At 41.4% G+C, this 17860-nt stretch overlaps 1 protein-coding gene across 2 annotated transcripts in view; it reads right to left on the bottom strand.

Moving 5' to 3' along the window:
• The window catches only part of LOC101933543 (trace amine-associated receptor 1), a 28753-nt gene extending 19451 nt beyond the window's left edge, over nt 1-9302 (bottom strand). Inside the window, exon 1 of one of the 2 annotated variants that reach the window (XM_065588653.1) lies at nt 8950-9302. The gene's annotated coding sequence lies outside the window, so the exon portion shown is untranslated. Of the gene's footprint in view, nt 1-5874; nt 6045-8949 lie in introns of those variants that run through there. The other variant, XM_005280290.4, reaches the window with a different exon arrangement.
• Nucleotides 9303-17860: the final 8558 nt, after the last annotated feature.

Here is a 17860-nt window from a genome sequence, read left to right on the forward strand (position 1 = left end):
GTGACTTTCTGCCAGAGCAACAACAAACAACCAAAGCACACGAGGGAGGGACCATAACAACTAAACAAGAGCTGCATATGGAAGATTTCAGCATGGAGAGCTGGAGCACATTTCTTATGTGATCACAGAAAGACATTTGGGCTCATGCAGCCTAAATTCTATGAGACTGAAAATATGGAATATATATTTTAAAGGCCTGGCTTCCTACCTTTCCCCCCCCTTCCAGGACTTGTGCTCTTGATCCTCATTTGCTGTCTGCTTGTTCTATCAACATTCTTTACTTTTAAAGACTGCCTCAAGAGACAGCCCAGCCTCCTCCTTGCTGTCATGACAGCTGTGGGGACCATAATTCTCAGGGAGTAGACCCTTGGCTACACAGCCAAAGAAGTACACAGAGGCCTTCGGGCTACTACTTGAGGACCCTATTTGTTAATGAATACAGCCCTCAGCCATTTCTAGGAAACCGTTGCTAACAGTAAAAGTGTTTCAAGCAAACCATTTATTTCATCAGCCCACTTAAGAATAGAAGTATGATTGTGACACATATTTGTTTAAAGGGTAATGTTTATAGATAAACTGAGTTCCTTTAAAGGAGGTTTACTTGTTTAATTAAACGTTATGGACATATTATGAGGAGCACAAGATTATCTAGGAGTGGAACAAAACCATGTATATAGTCACCCTTACCTAAGCTTCTAGAAAGGTAACAAAAAATATTTCCTTTAAAAGGCTCATTGTGTACAAAGACTGACACGATGTACATTTATCAGCCTAGCTCTGCTTACTCTACTGAACAAACAGATTGAATCCAGCAGCCTAATCAGCTACTATCTACTTGCTAAAAGCAGCTACTAGAAATGTGTTTAATGTAAATACCTAACCACCTACTACTGGAGGCATAACATCTACTGTTGAGAAGCAACAATTTCCTGCTTCCCAATAGAAATGTCACAGTATTCCTTTAAAATTGTGATGTTGCTGAACACCAGTGATATAGTATTAGGTTGAACATCACTGATATAACATATGGTGGCCATAAGCTGATTTTGTCAAATGCAAAGTGAAGTGTTTGTTCTTTCCAGGACAAACACAATTAGCTGCTCCTTCATTATTCCACTATTAGAGAAAGTATTGTTTGTAGCAAAATATCCCCCACGTTTATAGGTCAACTGACACATTACTTTGTATGCACAGGGGTCTAAACTAATGCCCAATAGCTCAGTCTCTTTTTAATAATCTTGGGGTGGGATTCACAAAGATACTTAGGTGGCTAACCCCCACTGAAATCTATGGGAGTTAGGTGCCTATGTAATTTTGTGAAAACCACCCTCGGTAACTTACCATATTGATTTTTATATATTATATAAAGCTAGATTGTACAGATAATAGGGCAAATTCTGTGTTGACTTATGCCCGTTCAAACATATTGGTTACAAGGTAGTCTGAGAGTCAGTTCAGCATGCTGACTTAGTTACGTGTCAGAGTTGTGCTCTCTCTCTCTCACACACACACACACACACACACACACCTACTTTAATTTGTGTCAGGACTTGCCCAGGGCTGAGCCCTGGCACCTCTAGGCTTGGCAATTCATAGCCCCGGCATCTCTGAGCTTGCCGCATCAGTTATGAAAGTAAAAAAATTTATTGGGCCCCAGAACATAATTGCTTGAGCCTGGGCACCTCTTTTATTACAAATTAAGCAATGCAACATACATACATACACACACACACACACACACACACTGCCTAGCTGCAGTGGCCTCTCCCATCTCCCTCTGGTCACCTGGCATGAGCTGAAGGGCCAAGGTTTCTTTATTGGCATATTTACTCTTCCATCCATGACCAAGACACTCCAACTTCCAGGTACTTATTTTTGTAGGCCTGGTTTTACATGAGTAAATGGACATTGGGAAGGCCTCATTTCTTGGGAGATATGATTAGAGAGGTAAATGGGTTGGTAAACTAAGAGACAGAATGTCTATACTAGCTTAGGTAAGAGGGGGAATACCCAGGGAACTATTTATGAAGAACAAGATAACAATGGCCAAAATAAGATGGGAACATAAAGGTGGGGTAAAGAATAGGTGGTACATAGATACAGCATGCTATACAAGAATTGATTCTTGCAAAGTAACCAAGCCAATCCCAAAATGTGTAATGCAATGTATTGTACATACAATATAATGTGTAAATGTATATAAAAGAAGAGGTTTGCTGTGTAACTTTGGATATGTAGTATGCCCTGTACCCACCCCCTACATTTGAGCCTGATAGTTTGATTGTATGCCAATGAAGAAACCTCAGTGACAAATTGGAGTTGAGCTGAGTTCTTGGGAATCAAGTAAATAAGGTCTCAGAGGCTACCCCAGCAATGTATAATGGACAAATCAACATAAGCACATGTACCCAATTCTAAACAGTTTACACTCCAAATGCACTCCACTTTTATGGTCAAAGTGCATAGCCAAAGGCACAATCTGTCATTGCTAATTATTGAGTATCCAATAAATTAGCAAAGAAATCCTGTGGGAAACAGGAAGATTGAGGACCAAATTCAGAAGTGATGTAATTGAGTGGTGTAATCTAGATTTCTTTACAGTAACTTTATTCAGACTCACTCTGCTGATGTGTAATAAGTTTAACGCACATGCAAAGGCTTTCTAGGAAGGTGCAAGTTAAAGCAGGGCTGAGAAGGGTGTTTAACAGTGTATTTTGTGAAATGATTGTAAATTAACTCAACATCAAGTAAGGTGTGAATTAATGTTAAGCAGCACATGAACACTTTAGCATCAAATTTTCAAGTTGCTTGGCCACCTTTGGGTCACCCCTATGATGCTAAATTGTCCTTAAACCAGTGTAACCAGCCAGTGTAGGATTCCCCTTACACAAGGAATCAGTGAGGGGCACAGAGCTTGTATAGTGGCAGTTGCATTATCTCCTTCCTGGCCACCAGTACAGTGGGTGTGACCAGGACATCATTATACGCCAGTAAACCCCAGATGGAATTGCCCCTTGGGGTAGTTGGCTGCTGTTGCAAATTAGAGCAGCCTTGAGGCTGCTCCAACTTGCATCAGGGACTGGACCAGCGCCAGGAGCAGTAGGGCATAAAATGTTCCTTAAAGTCAGGTTTGAAAACTCCCTTCCTGGAGCTGTGCCAAGCTCTTCCTTGCTGCAGAACAGCATCTGGGAAAAAGAATGCACTTTAGTGGTGATTTTTTTCCTACTGTGTCAAACAAAGAGGACTTCATCCTCTTAAGACTTTTTGTAAATGGTTCAATTTTTATTAACCTTTACAGTTTGTTTGACCGTATTTGTCATTCCCGAAGGGCTGATACCATTTCTTTGCCAGCTTAAGAATGTAAACAGCTTTGGTTTGAGAAAGGATCAAAAAAATATATATGACTTTCCCACGGAGCTACTGGGCAACACAGGAGAATGTTCTCTACTGCTCCTTCTGGGTTCCCGGAGAGTCAGCTCAGTTCAATAATATTAGAGTGGCACTGGAAACACAGAGTGAGATTTAATTTCTACTAGTGGAAATAAAAAAGAAGAGTAAATTTTCATGCTGCTTTTGCAAGTTTAGATTCAAACTGATATGCTCACCATTAATATTTATAGTACTCATGAGAAGAATACTTAGCTTCTTTTATCAGAGGATCTCAAAGCACTCACATAGAGTAACTGTTCAACAGCTCTTTGAGGTAGGTCTCCTAAATCACAGTCACACAACAGAACACTATTGTATTTTTTTAAAAACTCAGAATAAAAGTGTATCTGAAGAGGTATTGTTGTTTCTTTCCTCTCTGTGAGACTTATACTTGTAATGCCGTGACTATTCAGTCTTCAGGTTTTTGGAAAGGAAATTAATTAGCAGAAAAAGACACAAATGCCTAGAGTATCTCAGGTCACATGAAACAATTAGGTTTTGCATGTGGGGAGAAATAGACTTTTTAAAAATAAGGGATGATTTTAATGGAAAACAGCACAATTAGGAATGGGCAACCCTGTTTTGCCTAATTTCAAACTCACTGCAACATCGTGTTCAAAAATTCAGCTTGAAACCAGATTTGGGCTTCTGTCCTTCTTAGGAAAGACTGTGAAAAGGGATCAGGGACGGGAGTGAGAAAAAGTCATAATGAAAAATAGAAGACAGGTCCAAACGGATCCCTGATGTAACACCATTGGCCGATAGGTCTACCATATACAGGGTATCACTTAAGTTAAGCTGCCTGTCTTAGGGTCAGGGATCTTTTATCCTTCATACAAAGCACTGGTTTCCCTTTACCTAGAATACATTCTTAAAATTGACTCCCCCTTGGAGAAAAAATTTATACCCTTTGCAAATTAATTTTGTAAATCTTGAGATGCTTCCAAATAAGTTTACAAAACCTTAAACTTCATGAGGTTTACCCACCCATATCTACAACCCTCAGAAGAAAATGGAAGTGGACAAAAAACAAATGTACTCAGATTTTGACCTTGATTAATATGATTTAATGTAATTAATCATGTTAATTTTAATGTGTTGGGGCTTTGTAGGAGAATGAGCTAGATTTGTCATTTAAACACTGTTGCCCAAAGTAACAGTTTAATCACAAGGATAAAATGAGATGAGGTTGTGCCAAATACTGCTCTAAAGTATATTGATGTAAATCTGGAGTAACTTCATTGAAGTTAATTTGGAGCGACTCCAGATTTACACCAGGGCAATTTAGAGCAGTAAGTGATTGACCTCTATATTTTTTTCCCACAGTATATTCTGTTACTCTAGTATAAATAGATATTTTTTCTCTCTCAAGCATAAGACTTGGGAATAGCGATTTACAGGCAAAACTAGTATTTTGTATCGTTCTTTCTAGTTGTGCTGAGGGAAGTGATGATGTATCTTCCCCCCAAAATGAAAATTTAAGCCTCTTTAAATACACGATAAAATGAATTAATTTCAAATATAAAAAGAAAAAGAAAGTGGTTTTATAGCAAAGCAAAACTCAGCTGTCCAAATCCACTAGCATAACGACACCAGGAGCATAATGTCAAAACAGAGATTTCATTCTCAATATCACTGCCATGATAATTAATATCCATCATCTGTCACAGAATAGCACATTTTGTTACTCATCAGCAAGGAGCCACTCCTGATCGCACTAAAATCAATGCCAAGATTCCCAATGATTCTATGGGAGCAGGAGTAAGCTCCGTGGTGCTTTATAAACTCCAGAGAATTATCAGAATCATAGCATTTGTTCCATTTGCATTGTGTGAAAGACTTGCTTTTACTCCCAACCACATCTGAAAGCAGAGCTCAATCATCCTCCATTTCTTGAGCCCTCAAACCTCTTACCGAGGTCAGTGGGAGCTTTGAGTGCTCAGGGACTGCAGGTCTGCATCCTGAGTTGACAAATATTCATTGCTGTCTCATACTTATTACAGCGGAACATCTCCCAAATCCGAAGAAAAACTGAAGGGAAAAATCATAAGGAACAGCAATATATGATCCAAACCAAAGTACTGTAAAACCTTCGGCTAAATTCTGCTCTCGGTTACACCTTCTGCCTCTGGAGTAATTCTGCAGAAGGCAATGGATTTATTCTGAATTCAGAACTCTGTACCTGGAAGCAGAATTTTAACTATTAGCTGTGTTATCCTTTCAGCTGTTGTGACTGGCTTTTCTTACTGATCTTTTCCACTACTACAGAGGTCCTATTTCTATCAATGTGTCATTGTGTCAAACCCAATATTCATTGTAGAATAACTGACGTTATTAAGTCTTTAGCACAGAATACACAGCTTTGAAACAAAATTCTTCTCTCAGCTACCAGACTAGAAACTAATTCTGTTCAAAATCGAAGATACAGAAGCTTAAAGTACCTACCCAGTAGTTAGTTCCTCATCAAAAGTCAGAGCAACCTGCAGTTCCAGTGCATTAGTGACCCATTCCACATTAATCCCACTAGTTCAGCTGTTGGACATTTGAGTCTGATTCTACTTTACAGGCTGTTGAAAAAATCTTCAGTAGCAGGATGACGTAAACATTAACTATTCAGAAACGATAAGCAAATAATAAATCTCTCCTCAGACAATCTACCAATGCAGAGGAAGATAAATGCTTTTTTGTTAACGCAACACCAGGGTCATGGAAATAAGTATACTAAATAAAGATCAGTGTTTATTGTGATCTAATTACAGTATGGCTAGTAGCACTACTTATTATTAAGGTTGCCTGACATTTCCCATTATAAGTTCCTGTTTTCAGTTGCCCTTTGCCAAACTTTAGCCATTTGGCCTGAAATTGTCCATGCTGAGTATGCCTCAGGCTGAAAATTTTTGAAAATTTTCAGCTCAAACGGTTCAGCCATTTCTGGGAACAAGGCTAGGGAAAGTATATTATTTTGCCCAGGTTAAAAAATTCTGTCAATCTTTTTCTTTGAAATGCTCTAGTGCCTCCAGGCTTTCTACTGGGGAGTTGAAATTGGGCAGGGATGGGTGGTCTTTGTGTCCAGTATGTGCCTTTTTCCAGGTCTATGAAAGTGTGCCCAAATTTGGCCACGTTATAAGTCTTTGAAAAACTGCAGTTTCACATGCAGAGTAGAGACTTGCTAGAACTTAACAGCTAAAATTTCTGAAGTTTTCATACTCTCTGAGCATTCTCCATCCCTTCACGGCTCCTACAGTGACCAGACTGCACAGGCACCATTTCCACAGAGCGGCTGAACATGCTCCAGCCCAGAGCTACAGGGACTCAGAAGGCCTATCCCTGTAATAGCTGCTCCAGCCTAGGCTGGGGACAGGCCCTGGAACTCTGTCTCTCCTATCATTTCAATGATCATCCTGTGGCACTCAGGCAGCATGGAAGAGGAAACCGTCTGATTCAAATGTAGAGGAGGTAAAAGCTGGACCAAAGGGTGGGAAATGAGTAGATTAGAACAGGAAGTCCAGTGACACTGAGATTGTGGGGGATTGCAAGAGAAAGAAACTGACTGGGAGGAGGGGGGAGGTAGACTGGGCCTAGGGGAGACTGGAACTGGCTGGACAAGGAGACTGGGACTAGAAACCTATGTTGAGGAAACAAAGGAAAGAGACAGAGCTGACCAGGAGCTGGGTTGTGGAGAAATAACTCAGACTGGCTGGGCAAAAAGACTGGGACAAGGAGCTAGGGAGAGGGAGGGGGGAACTGAGATTGGATGAGGAGCCAGGGAAGAGACCACAGGGCTGGAAGTGCCTGGGCCTGCTCTGGGAACAAATCAGAGTTATGTAGTGAAGGAGGCTATTGTTTGTAGAACTCCTGCTTCATTTGTTGCAGAAGTTGGACGGTGTGTAGTGAACGAGACAGGGGGTTGCAGGAAGGGAATGGAGGGCCTCATGGTTAAGACAGTTGAATGCTGCCCTGGAAAACTGAATTTCCATCCCTGCGTCTGCCACAGAGTTCCCTGTGTGATGCTGGCAAGTCATTTAAACCAAACTTGTCAGAGGTGTCACTAATTTTCCTCATTTTCTGAATACCTGACTTGAGACCCTGGGGAAGTGCAGAAGTGCTGAGCATTTACAACTGCCCCTGAAGTATAAGAAGTGCTATATAACAGTAAGTACTCTGAAAAAACAGGTTCTAGTCATCTCACATTGGAAATTCAAAGTTAGTTTGAATGCTTTTGACTTTAATCTTTCTATGCCTCAACTCCCCATTGGCATAGTGGGAATAGCACCACCCCATATCTCACAGGAGTATTATGATGATAAATTAGTTAACATTTGAGACAAGGTGGGTGAGGTAATATCTTTTATTGGACCAACTTCTGTTGGTGACAGAAACAAGCTTTGGAGTGTGCACAGGGCTCTTCTGGGAAAGGTACTCAGTGTCACACAGATTTTACAATGATGAGCACCATAGGAAAGTCCATGAAGAAATTAATAATTCTGTCTTTGGAGCAGAGTTTGAAAAGTGCGCAGTAAATAAGGTTGGGCTACACATTAAGTAATGAGAACAAAATAAAATATTGAATATTGAATAGCTGCTCATGCAGTGAGCACCGTCCATCCTCCTGGAGAGCCTGAAGGAAGGGCCAATAAGAGCCTGTTGCGCTCCCAGGGTACATCTACAGTACAATTAAAAACCCGCAGCTGGCCTGTGTCAGCTGACGCGGGCTTGCGCTGTATAACTGCGGTGCAGATGTTTGGACTCGAGCTGGAACCTGGGCTTTGGGACCCCACATCTTGATTGCAATTATACAGCCCTTTAGCCTGAGCCCAAGTCAACTGACTCAGGTGTTTAATTGCGGTGTAGACATACCCTAAGATAGGTCAGTGTCTGTCTCCAATATGAGGGGCAGTTCTCTTCTTCGTGACTGTTCCATGGGGTTGGGAGGGCAGCTCCATGAGATGGGAGGTCCCCTTCCTGACTGCTCTATGGGAGGGGGGGAAGGAACTCTATGGGGTGGGGACTCAGAAGGGGTTCCTCTTCCGGACTGCACCATGGAGTGGAGGTGGGAGGGGGGGGGCTTCTCTTCAGAAAAAATGGCATGTTCATAAATATTCTGATAATAATGATGCCCCACTATCCCCTCCACTTCCCTCTGCTCCCCTCAGCCATGCTCCCATCAGCCCCTGCACCCTCTTATCAGTTCCCTTGCCCCATCAGCCCTCTGCTCCCCCTGACAGGAAGGGGCAGGGAGTCACAGAGGAAGGGCCCCACCTGTGCATTGATGCATGCATCAAGTGACACCGTAGCAAGCGCCTCCGAATCTGGGAGCAGCAAGAGCCAACAGGCTGGAGTGAGGAGCTGGGCCTAGCCCTATGGGACAGGTGCTGCTGCTGTGGGCTGAGCTCAAAGAATATTTTCAGCAGCCACCTAGTGCTAAATAGGGAGTGGGGAGGAAAATGGAGTGAGACAAGTCTAACAAGATATGGAAGGCTGGACTGAGTCCACGGTGTTTTTAAAATGCAAGGAAGGTACCTGGAAGATCAGTTGTAACCCAGAAATTCATTTCAAAACTTTAGAGTGCAGGTCCTCAAATTGTGATCTATGGAACACTGGCTGGTGGTCTGCCAAGAACTAGTTGATCACATGGTGCTGTCTCCTCCACTTTATTTCCAGCTGCTAAATTAAATCAGAAGACAATTAAAAATACACCAACAAGAGCCTTTCCTAATATTTTTCTATAGAAGGAAATAATTCTAATAGTCACAGCGATGTTTTGTGTGATTGATGTGGACCACACCACTGGAAGTAGAAGAGGAGGTAGTCCACAAGAAAAGTTCGGAATGAAAAATATAAGCCCCATTGTATAAAATGACCCTGTTGACGTCACTAGGCCTCACCCTAGGTAACTCGGGAGGGTGGAAGGCCACTAAGTGTCAATGAAGCCTTCCTGCACTAGGCCTAAGTGAACCAAACTCTATCCTTCCATGTTTAAACTCTAATCAACCTCAAAAGCCAGGTGCAATTGGAATATGTAAGCAACCAGTTATCTGTGTGCAACCCCCTGCTCAAGCAGTAATAATGAGGCCTGCATGTTTCTGGCTGAAGGGAAAAAGGACAAGATAACGGTTTAAAGAAGTTACTAACAAGCTAGGCTTATAGCTGCCAAGAATGACTTAACTATTACCAGGGACGGGAGGGGTAGAGGGAGGAATGGGGGGGTGAAAGGGAGGGCTAGAGGGGAAAGGGCGGGATGAGGCTTAACTGCAAAATGTATAAAAGAAGAAAAACTGTTCCTGTTAATGTGCTTGATTTGAGACTTGCCAGTCTCCTTGCACCGCTTTGGGATCCCAAATAAACTTTGTTTGCTTCTCCACCTGGTGTGTTTATTGACGCGAAGCACACCGGGCAACGAACCCACTGTTGCTGTCCTCGAGCACACCTGTGCTGGCAACAACCCACATAAAGGGGTCTGACTGAGAACTCTTGTTCCAGAAGTTCCATGCCTACTTCTTCCATAAAGCTAATGCAGAACTCAAAACATTCCTTGCAAATTAAGTTTTTCTTTTCAAAGAGTCTGGTAAAAATCTAATGTATTAGCATGGAATAATACAGTGTCTACTCTATTCATTTAAGCAGAGTTTCATAAAGTCTTAAGAAAATGACTGTTTGAGCGTTCTGCTGTATCACAAAAAGAGAGAGACTAATTTTAGGCTTTTTCTTTACAATTCTTACCATTATACACAGTCACGTGATGCCCTGGCTCTTGAAACATCTCTGAATGACATCTGTTAGGTAATGCACTACTGCAAGTGTTTTTACTCACACCTGCCAGTACTTGATATTTTCCAGTCTAGCTACCAGAAAGGCTGGCCAATTTCCTCTACTGACCATGTTAAAAAACTAGCTCTTCCCTTCTTGTATTGAATGTATTTGATTTCTGCTTGGGCAAACAATTCCCTCTCCCTGCCCCCCAAACAATAGGTTTCTATGGATGAATTACTGGGTCGTTACTATGTGTTTTCATAGTTGTTTGCATTATGTATTACAAGGCAGTTCAGCATAAAAGCTATAGTAACAAAAGGAAGGAGGGAGATACTAAGCAGCGGGGGAGGAAACGAGCAATAAAATCTTGTATATTTTCAATCAGATTTCTGTGCAGCTTTGATTCTTTGGTCACCTACAAACCCAAATCCTATGTTGTACATATACATGTGTGTGTAAGTCAATGTACGTATACACGCACATGCACACACACAGTGTCAGCTTTTCATGTGATGAGAGAAAAAATCTCTTGAGAAACTAAATGTATGCAATCCACAGCCTGTCTGGGACTGGGAGCTCTGCAGGGGCATCATGCTCAACTTCTGCCAAAGACTGGACACCTGTGGACCAGGAAGCACTATACCTATAGTATAGTACCTTTTTTCAGCTGATGCTCTGAGCAGTGTTACTGGCCTCCAGAATCAGCTAAATCCCATTTTCTTATGCCAAGCCAATGTGATTTGAGGTCTTTGATGGACTGAATATAGGGAAGAAATCCAGAGACCCTATGAATACATGACTAAATAGGGAACATCTCTGTCTATACAGCTGTGGGGTCATCTGGTGTAAATTGGTGTAGCACCATTTACTTCAGTGGAGCTACATGAGTTTACATCAAATGCAAATCTGCCCCCCTTTGTTTTTATCAAAACCCATTTCAATGATCATTACGTTGGTGTCATAGGGCATGCCTACCCTGGAACACCCCCTGCTGAGTTAGTGTGGTGCTGCATGTACTCCTTGCCTCAGTTTCCCTTCTCAGAAAGCCAGTAACTCCACTTCAAGCGATCTTGATGTTTGATTCAATAGTACTCTCTTTGGGGCTCATTCATTATAGAACTTCATGCAAGAGGATCCATAACAAAAAGTCTCAAATAAACACAAGGTGTTTCTGGCCTAGAGGGTTCTGGTGACACTTGCCCTCTAAGCTCTTTTCCTAGTGTCCACTCAGTGCTGTCTCTGTGTCCTCTCCTTATGGCAGAAGCCCCAGTCTTCCTCCTGGAGCTGGGTAATTCAAGTAATTATTATCCCTCTCCTTACCAGGAGTCCCCAGCTTTCCTTCTGGAGCTGGGTTGCAATTCAGCCCATTGTAGAGTCTTATCCAGCTTCTCTCTCAGCTGGCCCCACTTAGCCCCCAAGCTCTGAGGGTTTGGCAGCCTCCTCCTACTGGTGTCTGCCCTGCTATGAGGGAGGAGGAGTATTCAATCTAGTCCCCTTTTATCTCTTCATTCCCAATTGATTGGGTGAGAGGGGAGCCTCCTAGCTCCGCTCCCTTAAAGAAACTGTAACGAGATTTCCTCCCGAATACTTCTTACTCCCAGGCCGCTTCCTTTCTCCCAGATCCTTGTATCTATAATTGGACCCTTCAACTTTTTAAGAGCCCTGGCAGGGTTGATTGACAAGGTCAGTACTGCCTAATGAAGGGGCAGATACCTTGTCACAGTTGGGGGTCCTGATAACCTAGTGGAGAGGAAATGGAGAAAGTAGAAGGAAATCTTCAGCTATTAGATAACAGAATTTAGATACCATAATAATAAATGCTAAACAAAAACACTTAGGTTAGAAAGGCCTCTGCTTATTTAGTTCCATGGAGTTTCAAATTCAGAATAAAATTTGGCCGAGCAAGTCCAAGCTGCCAAGAACTTCATAAGACAATTTGTGACTATAAAAGATAAAGCAAGATTCATCCATGGAAGGGACCGGTATTTCAGAGTTTCCTAGATTTATAAAGAAAATCTATTTTTGCTTTTGACTTTTCTACAAGACACTATAGGATGTATTAGTTCCTTCCTCACGTGTGAGGACACTATAATCTTATGATAAGGTCTGATGAAAGAAGTACAGTATACCTGTCGAAATTGTCTCCTCCCTACAGTACTTTCCAACTCCTTGTTTTCTTTATATACACATAAAAAAGAATTTTTTTTACTAACAAAAATTTCATTTAAATTTCAAAATTTGAACAGTTCCAACCAATTTTATCAGAAACATTCTTTGAGAGTTATTTTCCTACATTTTTAACCGTTTAAAAGATATTAATTAAAATCCAAGGAAGAAAAGTATCTGCAGAGCTTTGATTTATTTTGTTTTTGTTACTTGTAAAATATATTTGTATGTGAAAAAAATCAAAGTTTTGCTTAACATTTTGTATAATGATTTTCAGAGTTCAATATAAGCAACATTGTGACAATATTTTTCAAGCCAAATTAAAAGGCCTTTTTGAAAAAATAATGATGGGCATCAAGTTTGCATAAATTAAACTTATTGAGTCAAATCCTTGTACTATTAATGTTAGTGGCAAAACTTCCACAGACTTCAATGGGCTCAAATTTTGACCTGCAATTTAATAGCAGTCACCACAGGCTAATAAAAATTTTTATCACAAAACTTTTGTAGTCCACCTTCTGTTTCGCATGACTATCAGTTTCTATTTTACTATGTATATTCCATATGAAGTCACATTGGATAAAAATACATAAGAGGACATAGCAATAGGGTTTTGTTCTCTTTAAAACAAGCAAACAAACAAAAGAAACCTTAGCTATTATGATGCTTTACTAGTCTATTTTTGTTCAAGAGACTACAATAGCAAGCAGTTCTTGGATCTTGTATGATGCAGGCAATAAAAAGGCACTTGAAAGACATTATATTTTAGTCAGAGAGCAAAAATGTCACTAAATTTACGACCAATCATAGCTAAGTCAACAATGTGTGGCATCCTATTTTTCAACACTATCATTTTTACAATTTCATTTGAACGTTTAGCTGTGGATCGATACCTTCTGTTAAGGACCTTTTCAAAAGTACTGCCTTCTTTCTGAGTGATCAGATATGCCATGGACAGGTGGATCTTGTTTGCCTTGGCAAGCATTCAGGATGTCAGGAAGGAATATTGACAAGTGAAGAGCAAACTATTCCAGCTCAGAAAAGACTATCATAAAATTTCCTCACCTTTGTGGTTTATTAGAATACCATCTGGAGCTGCTTTTAGAAACTAGACAAAGTAACCTGGATGTAGTTGAGTTTATTAAATTGTATATATTTTCATTTGATTCTTCAACCCCAGTACATCTGTTCAAGATAAGTAAATCCCAGTTCTTTCAGAAAATCTGTCTTCCTTTCTTCCCAGAGAAGGGGGTTTGGTTTGGGAATTGGTTTGTTTGTTATTTATTTTGTTTGGGTTTGGGGGTTTTTGGCCACAGAGTGAACTAAATGTTGCTTCTTCTCTGTTTTCTTTCTAGGATGTGAATGAACAGATGAATGACTTCCTTAAAGTTCAACAGCGACTGTTCTAAATAATAATCTGTGTTAGCCAGTCACATTTCCCTGATTCTCTCTCCCTGTCCTGGTCCCAGCACAAGTTAGAACATCCTGAAGGCTTCCCTAGCTTGCACCAATTGGCAATGTTCCCCTAGACACCATACACAAACTGACTGGAAATTGTCAGCGTGCATTGCACACCAGCCATCACTCATCTCAGTTACTACAGAAGTCTTATTTCTGTCAGTGCTTCTTACATAAAACCCAATATTCATTGCAGAATAACTGATCTATCCTAAGTCTTTAGCACAGAATACACAGCTTTGAAACAAAACTCCCTTCTCAGGTATCAGATTAGAAACAAATCTTTGTTCAAAATGTAAGATACAGAAGCTTACAGTACCTTCTCAATAGTTAGTTCCTCATACAAAGTCAGAGCACCCTGCAATTCCAGTACATTCCACATGAATTTCACTAGTTCAGCCATTGCACAATATGAGTCTGACTACTTTACAGTCAGTTGGAAAAATCTTAGCCAACAGGATGATGTAAACATTAACCATTCTGAAAAGATAAGCTGATAATAAAAATCTTTATTCAGACAGACTAACAATGCAGAGGAAAATAATTGACTTTTTGCTAAAATTCACTTCCAATTCAAAATTCTCTGGTTTACTGAAAAATACAATTACCAGCTCTAGTGGAATCCCTGACTCCAGGAAGCTCTGCTAGATAGGTTGCCTCAGAGCCAGGGAACCTGATGGGCTGCCCTGGAGCTGGAGACCCTAGGATTACTGACCCTGCGGCAGCTTGTATATGAATAGCTGCCCTGTAGCAAAGGAAGTCATAGAATTATAGAATATCAGGGATGGAAGAGACCTCAGGAGGTCATCTAGTCCAACCCCCTGCTCAAAGCAGGACTAATTCCCAACTAAATCATCCCAGCCAGGGCTTTGTCAAGCCTGACCTTAAAAACCTCTATGGAAGGAGATTCCACCATCTCCCTAGGTAACCCATTCCAATGTTTCACCACCCTCCTAGTGAAATAGTGTTTCCTAATATCCAACCTAAGCCTCCCCCACTGCAACTTGAGGCCATTACTCCTTGTTCTGTCATCTGCTACCACTGAGAACAGTCTAGATCCATCTTCTCTGGAACCCCCTTTCAGGTAGTTGAAAGCAGCTATCAAATCCCCCCTCATTCTTCTCTTCTGCAGACTAAACAATCCCAGTTCCCTCAGCCTCTCCTCATAAGACATGTGCTCCAGCCCCCTAATCATTTTTTTTGCCCTCCGCTGGACTCTTTCCAAATCTTTTTTGTAGTGTGGGGCCCAAAACTGGACACAGTACTCCAGATGAGGCCTCACCAATGTTGAATAGAGGGGAATGATCACATCCCTTGACCTCCTGGCAATGCCCCTACTTATACAGCCCAAAATGCCATTAGCTTTCTTGGCAACAAGGGCACACTGTTGACTCATAGCCAGCTTCTCGTCCACTGTAACCCCTAGGTCCTTTTCTGCAGAACTACTGCCTAGCCATTCAGTCCCTAGTCTGTAGCAGTGCATGGGATTCTTCCGTCCTAAGTGCAGGACTCTGCACTTGTCCTTGTTGAACCTCATCAGGTTTCTTTTGGCCCAATCCTCTAATTTGTCTAGGTCCCTCTGTATCCTATCCCTACCCTGCAGCGTATCTACCACTCCTCCCAGTTTAGTGTCATCTGCAAACTTGCTGAGAGTGCAGTCCATGCCATCCTCCCAATCATTAATGAAAATATTGAACAAAACTGGCCCCAGGACCAACCCTTGGGATACTTCGCTTGATACCGTCTGCCAACTAGACATGGAACCATTGATCAATTCCCGTTGAGCCCGTCAATCAAGCCAGCTTTCTATCCACCTTATAGTCCATTCATCCAGCCCATACTTCTTTAACTTACCAACAAGAATATTGTGGGAGACCGTATCAAAAGCTTTGCTAAAGTCAAGGAATAACACATCCACTGCTTTCCCCTCATCCACAGAGCCAGTTATCTCCAATTAAGTTAGTCAGGCATGACTTGCTCTTGGTGAATCCATGCTGACTGTTCCTGATCACTTTCCTCTCCTCTAAGTGCTTCAGAATTGATTCCTTGGGGACCTGCTCCATGATTTTTCCAGGGACTGAGTCTGAGCAGCCAAGGAGTCACAAGCTTGGAAACTGGGGTTCCCAGGGCTTCCAGATTCTCCACTCCCTGTCAGGTGGAAGCCTGAAAAACTGTGCTGACAGGAAACCAGTCTGGTTTCAAAACTTGCCTGGCAGACAGAAACCTACCCTAGTCAGTCCTGGGAAAGAGTTACAAAGGGATCTCACAAAACTGGGTGACTGGGCAACAAAATGGCAGATGAAATTCAATGCTGATACATGCAAAGCCATGCACATTGGACAGCATAATCCCAACTATAAATACAAAATGATGGGATCTAAATTAGCTGCTACCATTCGAGAAAGAGATAATTGTGGATCGTTCTCTGGAAACGTCCACTCAATGTGCAGCAGCAGTCAAAAGCTAACAGAATGTTGGGAATCATTAGGAAAGGGATAGATAAGACAGAAAATGTCATAATGCCACTATGTGAATCCATGGTACGTCCACATCTGGAATACAGCAAGCAGTTCTAGTCACCCCATCTCAAAAAGATATATTAGAATTGGAAAAGGTACAGAGAAGGGCAACAAAACAGTTTCCATGTGAGGAGAGATTGAAAAGACTTCTCAGCTCGGGAATGAGAAGACCTAAGGGGTATATGACAGAGGTCTATAAAATCATAAATGGTGTGGAGAAAGTGAATAAAGAAGTGGTATTTACTCCTTCATCTAACACAAGAACCAGGGGTCACCCAATGAAATTAATAGGCAGCAGGTTTAAAACAAAAAGAAGTACTTCTTTGCACAACGCAAACGTCAATCTGTGGAACTCATTCCCTGGGCATGTTGTGAAGGCCAAAACTATAATAGGGTTCAAAAAAGAATTTGTTCAGTTTCTGGAGGATAGGTCCATCAATGGCTATAAGCCAAGATGGTCAGGGATGAAACCCCATGCTTTGGGAATCCATAAACCTCTGACTGCCAGAAGGCGGGAGTGGACGCGAGAGGATAAATCACTCAACAATTGCCTGCTCTGTTCATTCCCTCATATGTACCTGGCATTGGCCACTGTTGGAAGACAGGATACTGGGCTAGATGGACCTTTGGTCAGACCCAGTATGGCCATTTTTATGTTCTTATGAATATATAGATTTTGACTAATCAGCAAATTCCAATGAAAAAATATTTCCTTTAAATTTTTTTGATCAGTTGCACCTATTGCTTCTGTTTGAGCTATAGCATATAGCTATATATTTGGATGTTTTTCTAAAAGGTCTGTTCTAGGAATTATGTTAGGGAAGTTTTATGGACTGTGTTATACAGGAAATCAGACTAGATGATCACAACAGTACCTTCTGGCCTTGGAAGCTATATCTGTTAGAAAGTCATCCAGTCTTGGTTTAAAGACTTCAAATGGTGGAGAATCCACCACATCAGTAGGTAAAACTAAATCATGGATTTACCATCAGAACAAAATGTACACCTTGTTTCAAGCCTGAATCTGTCTAGCCTCAGCTTGCAACCATTGGATCCATTTTTGGCTAACAGCCATCCACGATCAGAAATTTCTCCCCCATGAACGTACTTGTAGACAGTGATCAAGTCAATTTCTCTTACATAAACTAAATAGATTGAGCTTCTTAGTCTGTAACTCTAAGGCACGTTTTCTGCACCTTTAGTCATTCTCAAAGCTCTTTTCTGAACCTATCCCAAATTTTCAATATCCTCTTTGAAGTGTGGACACAGTATTCCAGTAGTGGTGTCACTAATGCCATATACAGTGGTACTACCACCTTCTTACTCCTACTTGATATTCCTCTCCTTGTACATCCAAGGATTGTTTGCTATCATAGCTACAGCATTACACTGGGATCTCACGTTCAATTAGCTATCTACCACAATCCCTTAGGGTATATCTACACTGCAATGAAACATTCACAACTGACCTGTGTGACCTAACTCAGGCTCATGGGGCTTGGGCTACAAACTGGAAAACTGCAGTGTAGAAGTTTGGG

Source organism: Chrysemys picta, chromosome 3 (assembly GCF_011386835.1).
Source record: "Chrysemys picta bellii isolate R12L10 chromosome 3, ASM1138683v2, whole genome shotgun sequence".
NCBI classification, from domain to species: Eukaryota; Metazoa; Chordata; order Testudines; family Emydidae; genus Chrysemys; species Chrysemys picta.